Source organism: Rattus norvegicus, chromosome 12, assembly GCF_021556685.1.
Source record: "Rattus norvegicus strain SHRSP/BbbUtx chromosome 12, alternate assembly SHRSP_T2T, whole genome shotgun sequence".
In the NCBI taxonomy this organism is placed as follows: domain Eukaryota; kingdom Metazoa; phylum Chordata; class Mammalia; order Rodentia; family Muridae; genus Rattus; species Rattus norvegicus.
The window spans coordinates 47,844,973-47,858,852 of NC_141545.1; the positions used below are offsets into that span (position 1 = coordinate 47,844,973).

The 13,880-nt window shown below is 45.6% G+C and overlaps 1 long non-coding RNA gene across 1 annotated transcript; it reads right to left on the bottom strand.

Moving 5' to 3' along the window:
* Positions 1 to 359: 359 nt before the first annotated feature.
* LOC148002352 (uncharacterized) lies at positions 360 to 10,895 on the bottom strand. The gene is made up of 3 exons (XR_015634868.1): positions 10,797 to 10,895; positions 6,395 to 6,513; positions 360 to 1,365 (listed from the first exon to the last, which is right to left on the bottom strand). It is a non-coding gene; the product is annotated as an uncharacterized LOC148002352 (long non-coding RNA).
* Positions 10,896 to 13,880: the final 2,985 nt, after the last annotated feature.

Genomic DNA, 13,880 nt, shown 5'->3' on the forward strand with positions numbered 1-13,880 from the left:
TATTTTTCGGAGCTGGGGACCGAACCCAGGGCCTTGAGCTTGCTAGGCAAGTGCTCTACCACTGAGCTAAATCCCCAACTCCGTAGGCATACATTTTTTGCAACCTACTTCTTTTTTTTTTTTTCCGGAGCTGAGGACCGAACCCATGGCCTTGCGCTTGCTAGACAAGTGCTCTACCACTGAGCTAAATCCCCAACCCTGCAACCTACCTTTTTTTTTTTTTTTTTTCTTTTTTCTTTTTTTCGGAGCTGGGGACCGAACCCAGGGCCTTGCGCTCGCTGGGCAAGCGCTCTACCACTGAGCTAAATCCCCAACCCTGCAACCTATTTTTTTTTTCTTTCTTCCTTTTTTCTTTTTTTCGGAGCTGGGGACCGAACCCAGGGCCTTGCGCTCGCTGGGCAAGCGCTCTACCGCTGAGCTAAATCCCCAGCCCCGCAACCTACTTTTAAGGGCTCAACCACTCCCCTAGCCTACCACCCAGCAGAGGTGGTGGAAGAGAAAAGTTATTAAGATGTGGGAGAAGTGGGCCTGTTCAGCAATAGTTCTTTGGGGGTGAGCTCGATCTTCTTGGGCAGCAGCTCAGTCCCATAGCAAACATCAAATACGACTCAGCAGCTATGGACCCCAGGCACAAACCAGCAACTCTAGGCCATTTTGTTCAACAGCCGGCACCTGTAGTTCAATCCTGAAGGAACCACCAAGCTCGCCCACCAGCCTGAGGCGCGGCCGCTGAAATCACAAGCTACTGCAGGAGCCTCAAGAGCAGTTCTTGGGTGAATCTCTCCCAACTGCATACACAGAGCTTAACAACTCTATGTAGGGCAACCTGATACCTGTGGCGTCATTAGCGAAGGACAGCGAGGCGGTGCAAACCAAACCAATGCTCAGCGCTCATCTCCCACTGTCTGTGGGGTCACATTTATACCCCTTCATCAAGCTTCCTTTCACGTGTCTGTTATATCCAAACATCCTCCCACCCGTGTCTGCCTCAGGAAAACAGTCTTTCACCCGTGTGCCTCAGCAAACCATCGTTTGACATCACTGACTTTCCAAAGAAACCAGGAGTTTCCACTTCAACCACGGGTAGCTCTAGTGCCGTAGCGACCATTTTCCAGTACACAGCATCGCACACACTTCCAGTTATTTCCTCAGGGTAAACCCCAAAGCTATATGTATCCCAAGGCCTCTGACATACTTTTGTCACGTCCTTAAGAGGAGCATCCTGAGCTGCAGAGATGGCTCAGCGGTTAGGTCCACTTTCTGCTCCTCCAGAAGACATGAGTTCCAGTCTTAACCTTCTCAGCGCGGGCGGTTCAGGATCACCCAGAACTCCAGCTCTCAGGATGCAGCGCCCTCTTCTGGTCTCTGTGGGCACCCACATTCACATGCATAAACTGGCACATGGCGCGCACACATGCATCATTAAAAATAAATAAAAAAGGGTCGCAGAGATGGCTCAGTTGTTGAGTACTTTTGTTGCTGCAAAGGACCCGGGTTCAGTTCCCAGTACCCACATCCCAGATCACAATTGCCCACAATTCCAGTTCCGAGGGAATCTGACACTTTCTCCTGGCCTCTGAGGATGCCAGTCACACCACGGTGCATACACATACACACACACACACACACACACACACACACACACACACACGCACACACACACGCACATGCACACACACGCAGATACTCACATATACATATAAAAATTAAACATTAAAAATAAACCTTCGATACATTTAAAACATGATTAAAAAGCAACTCCCTGGGGCTGGGGATTTAGCTCAGTGGTAGAGCGCTTACCTAGGAAGCGCAAGGCCCTGGGTTCGATCCGAAAAAAAAAAAAGGAATAGAAAAAAAAAAAAAAGCAACTCCCTGGACTACTAGATTAAAATGCAAATTCCAGGGGTTGGGGATTTAGCTCAGTGGTAGAGCGCTTGCCTAGCAAGTGCAAGGTCCTGGGTTCGGTCCCCAGCTCCGGAAAAAAAAAAAAAAAAAAAAGAAAAGAAAAAAAAAAAGCTTAAAATGCAAATTCCAGATTCCCCACCATCAGCCAACCAAATAAGACTCCTGGGCGGGAAACAGGAGACCTGGCATAGTTACTGAGGTCCCCAAGTCATTACCAGGCACTTATCAGTTCCAGCACCATTGCATTAGGTTGGTGGTTTTTAGGAATATTACAATTACCTGGAGGGTTTAAAAAGAAAAAAAAAAAAAAAGATGATTACTGGATTCTAATCCAATCTGTGTAAAACAGATCAGCCTGGAGAGACAGTCTCCTTGGTCACTTCCCAAGGTGACTTGGTTTGCAGTCAGTATTCAGAGCTAAATGCAATGGAAGCATTCTTTAACTGGTTAAAAGTAAATAAGCCCCAAGCAACACCCTTAAATGCTGGCTGTAGTTAATAGGTAATTTCTCTCTCTCTCTCTGCATTCATCCATCCATCCACCTGCCTATTTGTACCATCTTTTTAAAAATAGATTTATTAGGGGCTGGGGATTTAGCTCAGTGGTAGAGCGCTTACCTAGGAAGCGCAAGGCCCTGGGTTCGGTCCCCAGCTCCAAAAAAAAGAACCAAAAAAAAAAATAGATTTATTCATTTATTTATTATATATAAGTACACTATAGCTGTCCTCAGGCACACCAGAAGAGGGCATCAGATCTCATTACAGATGGTTGTGAGCCACCATGGGGTTGCTGGGATTTGAACTCAGCACCTCTGGAAGAGCAGTCAGTGCTCTTAACGGCTGAACCATCTGTCCATCCCTCATCTACCTGTTTATCCATCCATGTATCTATACAACTATATATCTATCCACCCACCTACTCATCCATCTTTCCACCTATCCATCTATCTATGCATATAACCATCCATCCATCCATCCATCCATCCATCCATCCATCCATCCATCCATCTATCTATCTATCTATCTATCTATCTATCTATCTATCTATCTATCTATCTATCTATCTGATCCTCTGTCTCTGGGATTTGTTGTATTTTTTTTATGTTGAGAGGTTAAAAAAAATCCTCATTCTCTTGACTGCTGTCAGTGGGAAACCGCGGCGAGGCAGCTCTTGCGTTTCTACCCTGCACGATGCTAATTAAGGTCTTGAGATGGTCTGGAGTGCACACCGGGCTGCCGTCTGCAACTTAGTATTCAACAGCCTCCTGCTAATCAGTGGTGCAGAGGGCTCTGAGCCACTCTCCCGTACCTGAGCTCCGTGGACTGCTCTGCACGGCCCCCTTGTCATATAATAGACCTCTTTCCCTGCCAGTTCATGAGAGAGAGAGAGAGAGAGAGAGAGAGAGAGAGAGAGAGAGAGAGAGAGAGAGAGAGAGAGAGAGAGAAGAGATATTTAAGGGAAATCGCTCAAGGTCTTACTAATGTCATAAGCAAGGGTAAAGGCTCCAGAGCTGAGTCACATGACACCAAAGGAGAAGCTGGTCCTGTTCCAGGCAGCTGGACATTTAACATAAGTTCCAGGTGACATGAACCCTTGCCATCACCTACTGTCCTTGCTTCCTTTCAAACTGGTCACTGTAGACGCTGCAGTCCAGGGCGTGCTTATTGCTTTGTTGCTCATGACCCATTTTGCTAACACAGATCAACTTGGTGGGGATGAGTTAAGTTCTTACCATCAGAAATAAGACCTGGACCAGAACCCAATAGTTATTTCAATTTCATACTAGAGTGTGGTGGGGTGAAAGTTACTATCCAGAATGGCTAATTGTGTAGGTCTCTGTCTGAGTCGCGACCAGTAGCATCCCATGGCTAGATTGAAACTGGCTGTACTGGGAAGACTGACACCAGAGAGACTGGCAAATATTACAGATGTGCTTCCACATTTAGCGCTGAGGGCTGAACCCAGAGTCTTGGGAGCGTTAGGCAGGAAATCTCCTGGAGCTACACGCCGAGATCCCCTGGTTACCAGGTTTTGTTATTTTTGTTACTTTTGTTACATCCCCGGACAGCCAGTATTTACCAGCAGCCTGCTCCAGCACAGAGAGACACATCTGAGCTTTTATGTGTCTGATTTTAGTCTTTTCCCAGAACCAATCAGATACAAAGATCCGTCTGCCATGAACTGCACTGGGTCTACTTTTAATACGTATGCTTTACAAAATGTCAGCTTTCAGATGTGATGTCATCCCTTCCTTAGCACAATGACTAAAAAGGATGAGAATAATTTTTTGAAAATGGCAACCACGAAGAAGAGTTGCTCAGACACTGGTGACAGGAGAGACAAGTTCTCTCTCTCTCTCTCTCTCTCTCTCTCTCTCTCTCTGTTTTAAGAGTTATTTATTTATTTTATGTATATGAGCACACTGTAACTGTCTTCAGACACCAAACTTCATCACCCGTTACTGATGGTTGTGAGCCACCATGTGGTTGATGGGAATTGAACTCAGGACCTCTGAAAGAGCAGTCACTGTTCTTAACCTTACTGAGCCATCTTTCCAGCCCGACAAGTCCTCTCTCCTCTCTTTAAATGTTTTTTAAAACTTTGTGTATGTGTGTGTGTGTGTGTGTGTGTGTGTGTGTGTCACTTATGTTTTATGATGCTTTGTTTTGCTCTCCAGGTAATTTTAATAAGCACCCAAGCTTGAAGCCACAGCCTAACGCAATGTGCTTGAACTGATAAAAGCCTCGTAATTACCTGAGGGACCTTAGTAAGCAAACAAAGCTCTGGTCCCATCCAGAGAATCTAATTTGGTAGGCTCATCACAGGGGACCTGGAATCTGCATTTTAACCTAGCGGTCTAGGGGATTCTTTTAATAAAATGATTTATTTACTTGTAAAAATTTCTGTTTTTATTTTTATGTGTTTACATGAGTGCCTGAGTGTACGGATATGTGTCATGTGCATGTCTGGTGTCCTTAGTGGCCAGGCGAAGGCATCCAATCACCCAGAGCCAGAGTTATAAGTTGTAAGCCACCCATGTGGGTGGTAGGATTTGAACTCAGGCCTCAGAAGAAGCAGTACTCACTTTGAAGCACAGAGCTTCTCTCTGACCATCAGTCTAGGAGAGTCCAATGCCTACTTCCTTGATTATTTTTCAGGTCTTAAAAAAAAAAAGTGCCTTGGTCATATTTTATAACAGGTATAGAAGAAGCAAGGGAAATGAACAGAAATTGGAAAGAAAGTGAATTGATTCTATTGGTTTTGCAGATAGCCCAAAGAACTGTGGAGAACTGGGTGAAGCTAGTGACAAGAAAGCAAGAAAGAGGTTTTAGAGGAGAAACAGATCATACTTAAACTGTGCTCTCAGCCTGGCAGGGCACACGCGCGCGCACACACACACACACACACACACACACACACACATACACACACACACAGGTGCACATGCATGCACAGACGTACATGTGCACAGGCACACATGTGTGCACACACATGCACATGTGCACACACGCCACTCACACACATGTTCAAGTATACACACGGGTACATGGGCATGCAGTCTCACACATAGCTGTTCTTCAGCTAGTATGTCCATACTGATTATCAACATGCTTGAGTGGTCCATAGCAGACAATACTAGCTGCCCCTTTCAAGGTTATCCCTCTCTATCCACCCACACACTTTTTTTTTTTTTTTTTTTTTGGAGCTGGGGACCGAACCCAGGGCCTTGCGCTTCCTAGGCAAGCGCTCTACCACTGAGCCAAATCCCCAACCCTCCACCCACACACTTCAACCACTCTGTTCCTCCAGATGGAAATCTCTCCCCAAGCCAAGTACAAAAGGGCCTAGGTAAGTTAGACTTTTAGTTGCTATGACAAAATATCCAAACACTTTAAGGCAAGGAGGATTTATTTTGGCTCATGGTTTCAGAGGTTTCAGCCTATTAAGTTGAGGAGGGAGAACAGCTTTCACAACAGACAGGAAGCAGAGAGAGTGAATGCCTGTGTGTTCTAGCTTGATTTCTTCTGCTGTGATCAAATACCCTCACAAGAAGGAAGGCAGAGGATAAAGGAGCTCATTCCAGCTGGTGACTGCAGGTTATACTCTGCCATTGTGGGGAAGTCAAAGCAGAAACTTTAAATAGACATATCCCATCCTCAATCACGACAGAGAGAAAGGGATGTAAGCATGTGTGTTGCTTGTTTGCTCACTCTCAGCTCTATTTCTTTATTCATACAGTTAAGGTTCCCCTGACTAGGGAACAGTCTCACCCACAGTGGGCTAGGTCTTTGCATATCAATTAAAATCCCAACATAGACAATTCCTCACTGAGATTCTTCCTAGGTCATTCTAGGTTGTGTTGACAAAAGTTGACAAAGCCCACGCTGTGTTTTGTACTTTAACTTCATCTAGGACCCCAGCCTGTGCAATGGCACTGCCCACAGTCAGGATGAGTCTTCCCCTTTGGGAAGACTTGAAATGCGCTTACCAACATGCACGAAGGTGTTCTTTAATAAGCTTGAAGGTGCGTCTCAATCTAAGCACGTTGACAATCAACTTTGACTATCAAAATTTTCGGTCTTTAGAGTTCTGGAGTATCTCAGCCACCTGCCCAATTATAAGAAGAATGTTAATGTTATGTAGGGATGGTTCTAAGGCTAAGGTCCTGTTCCCCAATTGGTTCTTGATGGAGCCAATTGCTGGGCAAGAGGAATAGGCAGGACTTCCGGTCCCTGGAGGAAAAGAGACAGACCCAGGGAATTCACCATGCTTTGTAGGGAGAATCAAGCAGGAGTGCCGCTCCTACAGGCAGGTGGTCAGGAATATTTAGCAGGAACTAGGTGTATCCTAGCAACTAAAGTTTAGGGCAGGTTGGAGGGTTGGAAATAAGAATATTGTTAAGGACATGCTTTTCCAAGCAGGAGATAGTAGTGTCCAGCAATTGTATCCAAAGGCAAGTTGAACCAGAACAACTGTGTATTTTATGCATGCATTCAAAAGAAGCTGGGTGGGAGTTGGTAGCATGGCTATTCCCAGAGCATAAGCAGGGTGGAGAAAAGCTACATGCAACAATGTTATACCAGTGGTATAGAGATATAGAAATAGTAACAATGATTTGTATCTGGAGAGATCAAAGAGTAACTTGAAATATGTAGCCTTTGAACTGAAGCCCAACAGGTAAGGATTTAAATAGGTAGGGAAATAAAGATGTTGGAGACATGGAGCATAAATAAAGGTGGAGAGGTAAAAACAGGTGTGTGGAGAAGTGGATACTTGTGGTCTGTGGATGAATTTAAGATGCCTTGAGGACAGTCAGTAGGGATGGTTTGGGAGTGATTGAGTGGTCATTTTGTACTTCCTTATAATCCCAGCTTCTCAGGATTCTGAGACAGGAGGATCTAACCTGTGTTAGATAGTAAGTTCAGGTCTAGCCTGGGCTACATAACCAGAGCTGATCTTAAAAAACAAAGGTGTAGAGGTGTAGTCAAATGATAGAACACTCGCTTAGCATGCACAAGGCCTTGGGTTCCCGCCACATACACATACATATCAGACAGACAGACAAACAGACTGACAGAGAGGATGGAGATGTGAACACCATTGGGATATGTTATTGAAGAACTGGAAATGGATGAATTCACTCGAGGCCAACTTCTCCATCCGGCAGAGCAGATGCAGAGAGACAACAAAAATGTTTTAATTGCTTCAGAGAGCAGAAGAAAACAAACAAATGAAACAAAGTGGATCCAGTCTGGATGGCAGTTGCCTTCTTTTTCTTTTTCTTTTTTTTAGACAAAGTCTCACTGTGTAGACCAGGCTAGCCCCAAACTCCTCTTTGTCCCCAGTGCTGGGATTAAAAGTGTGTACCACCACACCTGGCTGGGATTCACCTTTATATAAAAACACAATTGTAAGACATAATTCTAGATATCATGTATGGAAGAAGGGACCACAAAGACAAAAGGTGCTCTGGGTGCACAAAGCCATGAGATGCTGAATCTACCCTGAGATGGGAGTTGCCACCCAGAAGAGTTTCTTCATCTTTCCAGGACGTGGTGTTCCTTTTGTACTTTGTGAAGCTGAAGAACTGTCCTCAGAGCAATGGTTTTAAACGCCTTGCAAAAGTAACTTTTATTCTCCAGATACAGTTGTAGTCTTAGAAGCTTCTACTGCTGAAAAAGTTCATTTTCTCTAGCTCTTTCTGAACTCTGGCTGGCTAGTTCAACTTAGCTGTCCTAGCCCAAACTCCTCTCCAAACTGACAGATTCAAACTGGTTCTCTCGACTTCTCACTGAATTGCTCTGCTTGGAAAAACTGTCTCTTGAGTTCCACAAACTGAACTGCACTGACTGCATCTACTGAACAGAGCTGCCCTCTACTGAGAGGTCACTTTCAAACATGGCTGCTTCCTTCTAAAAACTAATCTTTCCTACACTGCTTGGGATTAGAGGTGTACACTAAGGGTATTTGTTTGTATTCCAGCCAGAGGGATTAAAGCTGTGTTATTCCAGCCAGATCACACAGACCTAAAACGATTTTTTAGATGTGATTCCTTACCAGAGCAGCCATGTTGCTGGATTCAAATTCTACAATGTCTGAACTAAAACAAGATAATGACATTAAAATCCAGAATCTTTACAAAACCAAATCGGGATGTAGCAATACATTTTTCTTTACTAAAACCCCATTAAAAAATTACAGGCACTAATCTAAAAAACAACATCACTTCTGAGTGCTGATGGCTGAATTCTGAGGTGTCAGTAATAGCCAGTCACGCCAAACACAAACATCTATGACTCTTGGTGGCAAAGATGCAGGCTTTGCGAACACCCCATGATCTGTGGTCTACATTCATAAAAGAAGGAGAAACCCTGAGTTCCAGCTAAATATCGGTGCAAAGAAACCAGTTTCTCTTCCTCCACCCAAATTCGTGGGTCTGAGGATTCTACCCACAGTGCCTCTGGTCCCTGGTTGTCTTAGACACTGTTCTACTGCTGCAGAGAGATGCCCTGAGACAACTCTCATAAAGGAGAGCGTTTAATTTGGGCTGGCTTACAGTTTAAAGGTTCAGTCCATTATCTCCATGGCGGAAAACATGGCTGTACACAGGCAGACATGGTGCTATAGAGGTAGCCAAGAGTTCTGTATCTGGCTCCCCAGGCAGCAGGGGAGAGAGAGAGAGAGAGAGAGAGAGAGAGAGGGAGGAGAGAGAGAGAGAGAGAGAGAGAGAGGGAGGAGAGAGAGAGAGAGAGAGAGAGAGAGAGAGAGAGAGAGAGAGAGAGACTGAGCCTGACTTGAGCATCTGGATCTTCAAAGCCCACTTCCAGTGACACCCTTCCTTCAACACGGCCACACCTCCTGATAGTACCACTCCCCATGGACCTATGGAGGCCATTTTAATTCAAACCACCACAATGGCTCCAGGTTAAGAGCACTCAGTGTCACAAACACAGGGGATGGAGAATAGGAGCAGAGCCAAGAAATACGTTAAAACAGGGGCTGGGGATTTAGCTCAGTGGTAGCGCTTACCTAGGAAGCGCAAGGCCCTGGGTTCGGTCCCCAGCTCCGAAAAAAAAAAAAGCGTGAAATACATTAAAACAGACATGCTTCATAAAGGCCATCCTGACCTGTTAAGGTGGAGTCTGTGTGACAGGAGCCATTGTGTGGCGGTAAAAATTTAAAAATGGCACGACCGGTTCCCGCACTTCACCACTCCATGCTGGCCCCCCTGGTTCTCTCAGACCTGGGCGGTCACTCCCTGTTATTAGTTCTGGCACTGTAGGGCCATATAGAACTAATGTTAATTTGTCTCAGCAGTGGCCGGTTCCAGCGTGGCACCATGCCATGTTAGCCTAGCTATCTTCTAGCGCCAGTGGTCTCTCCGCTCCCATTGCTAGTAGCCCTGGCCAGCCCGGGATTGAGAATTTAACATGTAAATCTGATTATTGGGTTACAGTTTGTTGAGTCTTGATGTTATCAGGTAGCTGGGACCACAACACCATTTGTCCTATGAGCAACCTCTTGGGGTAATGACAGAACCCCGTGTGATCCAGCGATGGTGGTCACAGCATTGTCATAAGGACTCTGTGAAATCCACTCAGCACTCTTGGAAGAAATGGATGATGTCTTCTCTGAGCACACCCGAGGAGCCTTCAACATACACACAGGTGGTGTGGTGACAGCGAAGTGTCCTCGAGTCATGATTTGGTCTTCCATTATTTATTTTCTCAATCAAACGGAGGTAAAATGACACACCCTTTCATTGGACCATCAAGGGCCCTGTTCCACCAGACTGGAGGGTTCCGTGTGCTCCTTTGCATGGCCCAACTCTTGCATCTCACCTCAAGGAGCCCTGTAGACGCGCTCTGACCCCTCCGAATATTGTCACCTCATAACACACCACTATGGTTCCCCCTAGTGTCTTAGCCAATATCAAAAACTAATATTAAAAAAAAAAAATCTGGTAGTGCAGTCCTTTAATCCCAGCACGCAGGAGGCAGAGGTCTCTAGGATTTTGAGGCTAGCCTAGTCTACATGGTAAGTTCTAGGACAGCCGAACTACATAATAGACTCTGCCTTTAAAAAAAAAATGTATCTTTATTCCCAAGCCAGGAATAAATATTTATTGAATGGGTGGTAGATATATCCCAGATACAGCCACTTGGGAGAGGGACCAGGATCTTAAATAATCTGTTTAAATAGTTTCACATTTCCCTGTTGCCTCATAAATATGTATTTCACAAATCCCCCCAGGTTCAATTTTTATGGACGATGCACATTAACTACAAGCTGTAAACACGGGGACTGCCATTAATTCTAATTTGCCCTTGAATGTGTGTTTAAAAATCATTCCCACGGAAAGAATTGGTAGAAGAAGACGACTTACTTACATGATCTTGGGCAAGGGAAGTTTTGGAGACGCAGAGAGGAGTGCACGAGGGACCGTGAACGCAATAGAACCCAGGGAGAGCCATCAACCATTTTATTCTGCCTTTGGATCCCTTTAGGTGGACAGTAGAACCCTTATAGGGAAACCTGCTCTTTGCTGCCATCTGGTGACCGTAATTAAAGCAGTTCCCACAGGACCATGCTCTGTGGACATTACATTTTAAATTTTAATATTCCTTTGTCAGTGAGGGAACATATTTACATATAAGGTTTCAAACTCACTCTTTTTTTCTTTTTTCTTTTTCAGAACTGGGGACTGAACCCAGGGCCTTGCGCTTGCTAGGCAAGCGCTCTACCACTAAGCTAAATCCCCAACCCCTCAAACTCATTCTTATATCAGCTTACCAAGGCTGACACTGACCAGGTGAAATTATTCCCACTTTACAGATAAGGAAACTGAGGGCCGGCTTACAACAACCTTGTAGCTGGTCAAAGCTAAGGGGTAAGCTCTCAAACTACGACAAAACAGATATTACTGCCTTGTTTGCCCCAGTGAAGAAGACAGGAAGAAAACACTACAATCTCCAGCCCGCAGCAGATAGACACAGGATTCACAGAATCCTAACACAGGATTCACAGAAAAGAAAAAAGAAAAGGGGAAGGGAGAAAAGAGAGAATAGGAGAAGAGATGATAGGCACCCAGCTCAGTGTATATGGGGGCTTTCCACCAAGCCTGACTACCTGAGTTTGACCCCTGGAACCCACATGGAGGGAAGGAAAGAACTAACTCCTCCGAGCTGTCCTCTCACCGCTACACATGCACAGTGACACGAACATATGCACACACACACACACACACACACACACACACACACCACAAATAAAGGAAGGGGAAATTTTGTTTTAGCAAAAGTAGTAAGGGGCTAAAGAGATAGCTGTGTCATTAGGAGTGCACAGTGTTCCTCCAAAGGACCCAGGTTCAGTTCCCAGTCCCCACACAAATAGCTCACCTGTAGCTGCAGTTCCACGGCGTCTGCTGCCCTCTTCTGGCTATCAGAGGTTCCTGCTCTCATGTGGTGTGCATACAATCAGGCACACACATATGCACATAAAATAAAAATCTTTTAAAAAATGAAATGGGCCGAGAGAAGGAGAAAAGAAGAAGAAGAAATTCTATCTCTAAGTGTCTTTTCAAGCTGAGAATTGGTTGATTTTTTAGTAATGTCCCAAACCTCAGGATCGAGTCTGACAAGAATCAAATAGGTTCTTCACTTGGAGTTTGATAGGACAAGGGGATCCAGAGTCACAAACTCCTCCTTGCGAGGTAATTAATGCCCTGTAGTTAATCGTATTAATGTCCAGTGTGCACTTCTCACAGTGTACACACATCGCATGTGGTTCTGTTAAAAACCAGATTCTGAGACGGCAATAGAGTTTCCTGTAAGAGCATGCGGGGCTGAGTTCAAATGCCAGAAGCCAGGTAAAAAGCTAGACCTTGGGGCTGGGGATTTAGCTCAGTGGTAGAGAGCTTGACTAGCAATGGCAAGGCCCTGGGTTCGGTCCCCAGCTCCGAAAAAAAAAAAAAAAAAGCTAGACCTTGCTGTGCACAAACTTGTGACTCTAACGTTGGGGGTATGGGGGTGGGGAATACTGAGACAGGAGGATTCCTGGATTTGCAAACCACCAGAGGTCTTAGTTAGGATTACTATTGCTACGGTAAAACACCATAACCAAAGCAAGTTGGGGAGGAGAGGGTTAATTTGGCTTACACTTCCACGTTGCTGTTCATCTTTGGAGCAAGTCAGGACAGGAAGTCAAGCAGGGAGAAACCTGGAGGCAGAAGCTGATGCAGAGGCCACGGAGGGGTGCTGCTTACTGGCTTGCTCCCCATGTCTTTCCCCGCCTGCTTTCTTATAGAACCCAGGACCACCAGCTCAGGGGTGGCTCCACCCACAACGGACAGGGCCCTCCCTCACCAATCAATAATGAAGAAAATGACTTACAGCACAGTCTTAAGGAGGCATTTCCTCAATTGAGGCTCCCTCCTTTCTGATAACCCTAGCTTGTTATTTTAGTTAGGGCTTCTGTTGCTATAAAGACCATGGCAACTCATAATTTGTCTCGTTGTCGTCGTCGTTGTTGTTTTTCAAGACAAAGTCTCTCTGTGTAGCGCTGGCTGTCCTGGAACTCATTCTGTAGACCAGGCTGGCCTCCAACTCAGAGATTCACCTGCCTCTGCCTCCTGGGTATTGGGATTAAAGTATTGTGTGCCACCACCACCCAGTTTAGGAAAACACTTCATTGAGCCTGGCTTACAGTTTACGGGTTTAGTCCATCGTCATTGTGGAGGGAAGCATGGTGGCATGCAGGCAGACATGGTGCCGGAGTAGGAGCTGAGCGTTCTCCATCTGAATCTGAAGGCACCAGGAAGAGACCGATAGCCACTAAGCCTGGCTTGAGCTTCTGAGACCTCAAAGCCCACCCTCAGTGACACACTTCCTCCAACAAGGCCACACCTCCTCCAACAAGGCCACACCTCCTCCAACAAGGCCACACCTCCTCCAACAAGGCTGCACCCACTCCAACAAGGCCACACCTCCTCCAACAGCGCCACACCTCCTCTAACAAGTTCACACCTCCTCCAACAAGGCCACACCCACTCCAACAAGGTCACGCCCCCTCCAACAAGGCCATGCCTCCTAATAATGTCACTTCCTATGAGCCTATGGGGGCCATTTTCACTCAAACCACTACACTTGCGTCAAGTTGATATACGACTTACCGGCACACCAGGCTTTCCATAAAGTGGGATAGAAGTCAAAACAAAATGTTTAATATTTATAAAGAGTTTATAGTGCTTCAGGCCTCGAGGGGCTGGGCTGATAGCTAGGGCCCCTATGATAGAACACTTCTATGCAAGTGTTCTATCAGTGAGCTATACCCCAACCCTCCAGGCTCTTCATGCAGTAAGTACTCTGTACCATTATCTATATCTCAAAGACAAGGATTTGCTCAAAGTCACACCTAAAGCAAGAATGGTAATCATAATGGGAGTCCAGGTGACATTCCCGGCTAATTTTTAAGGA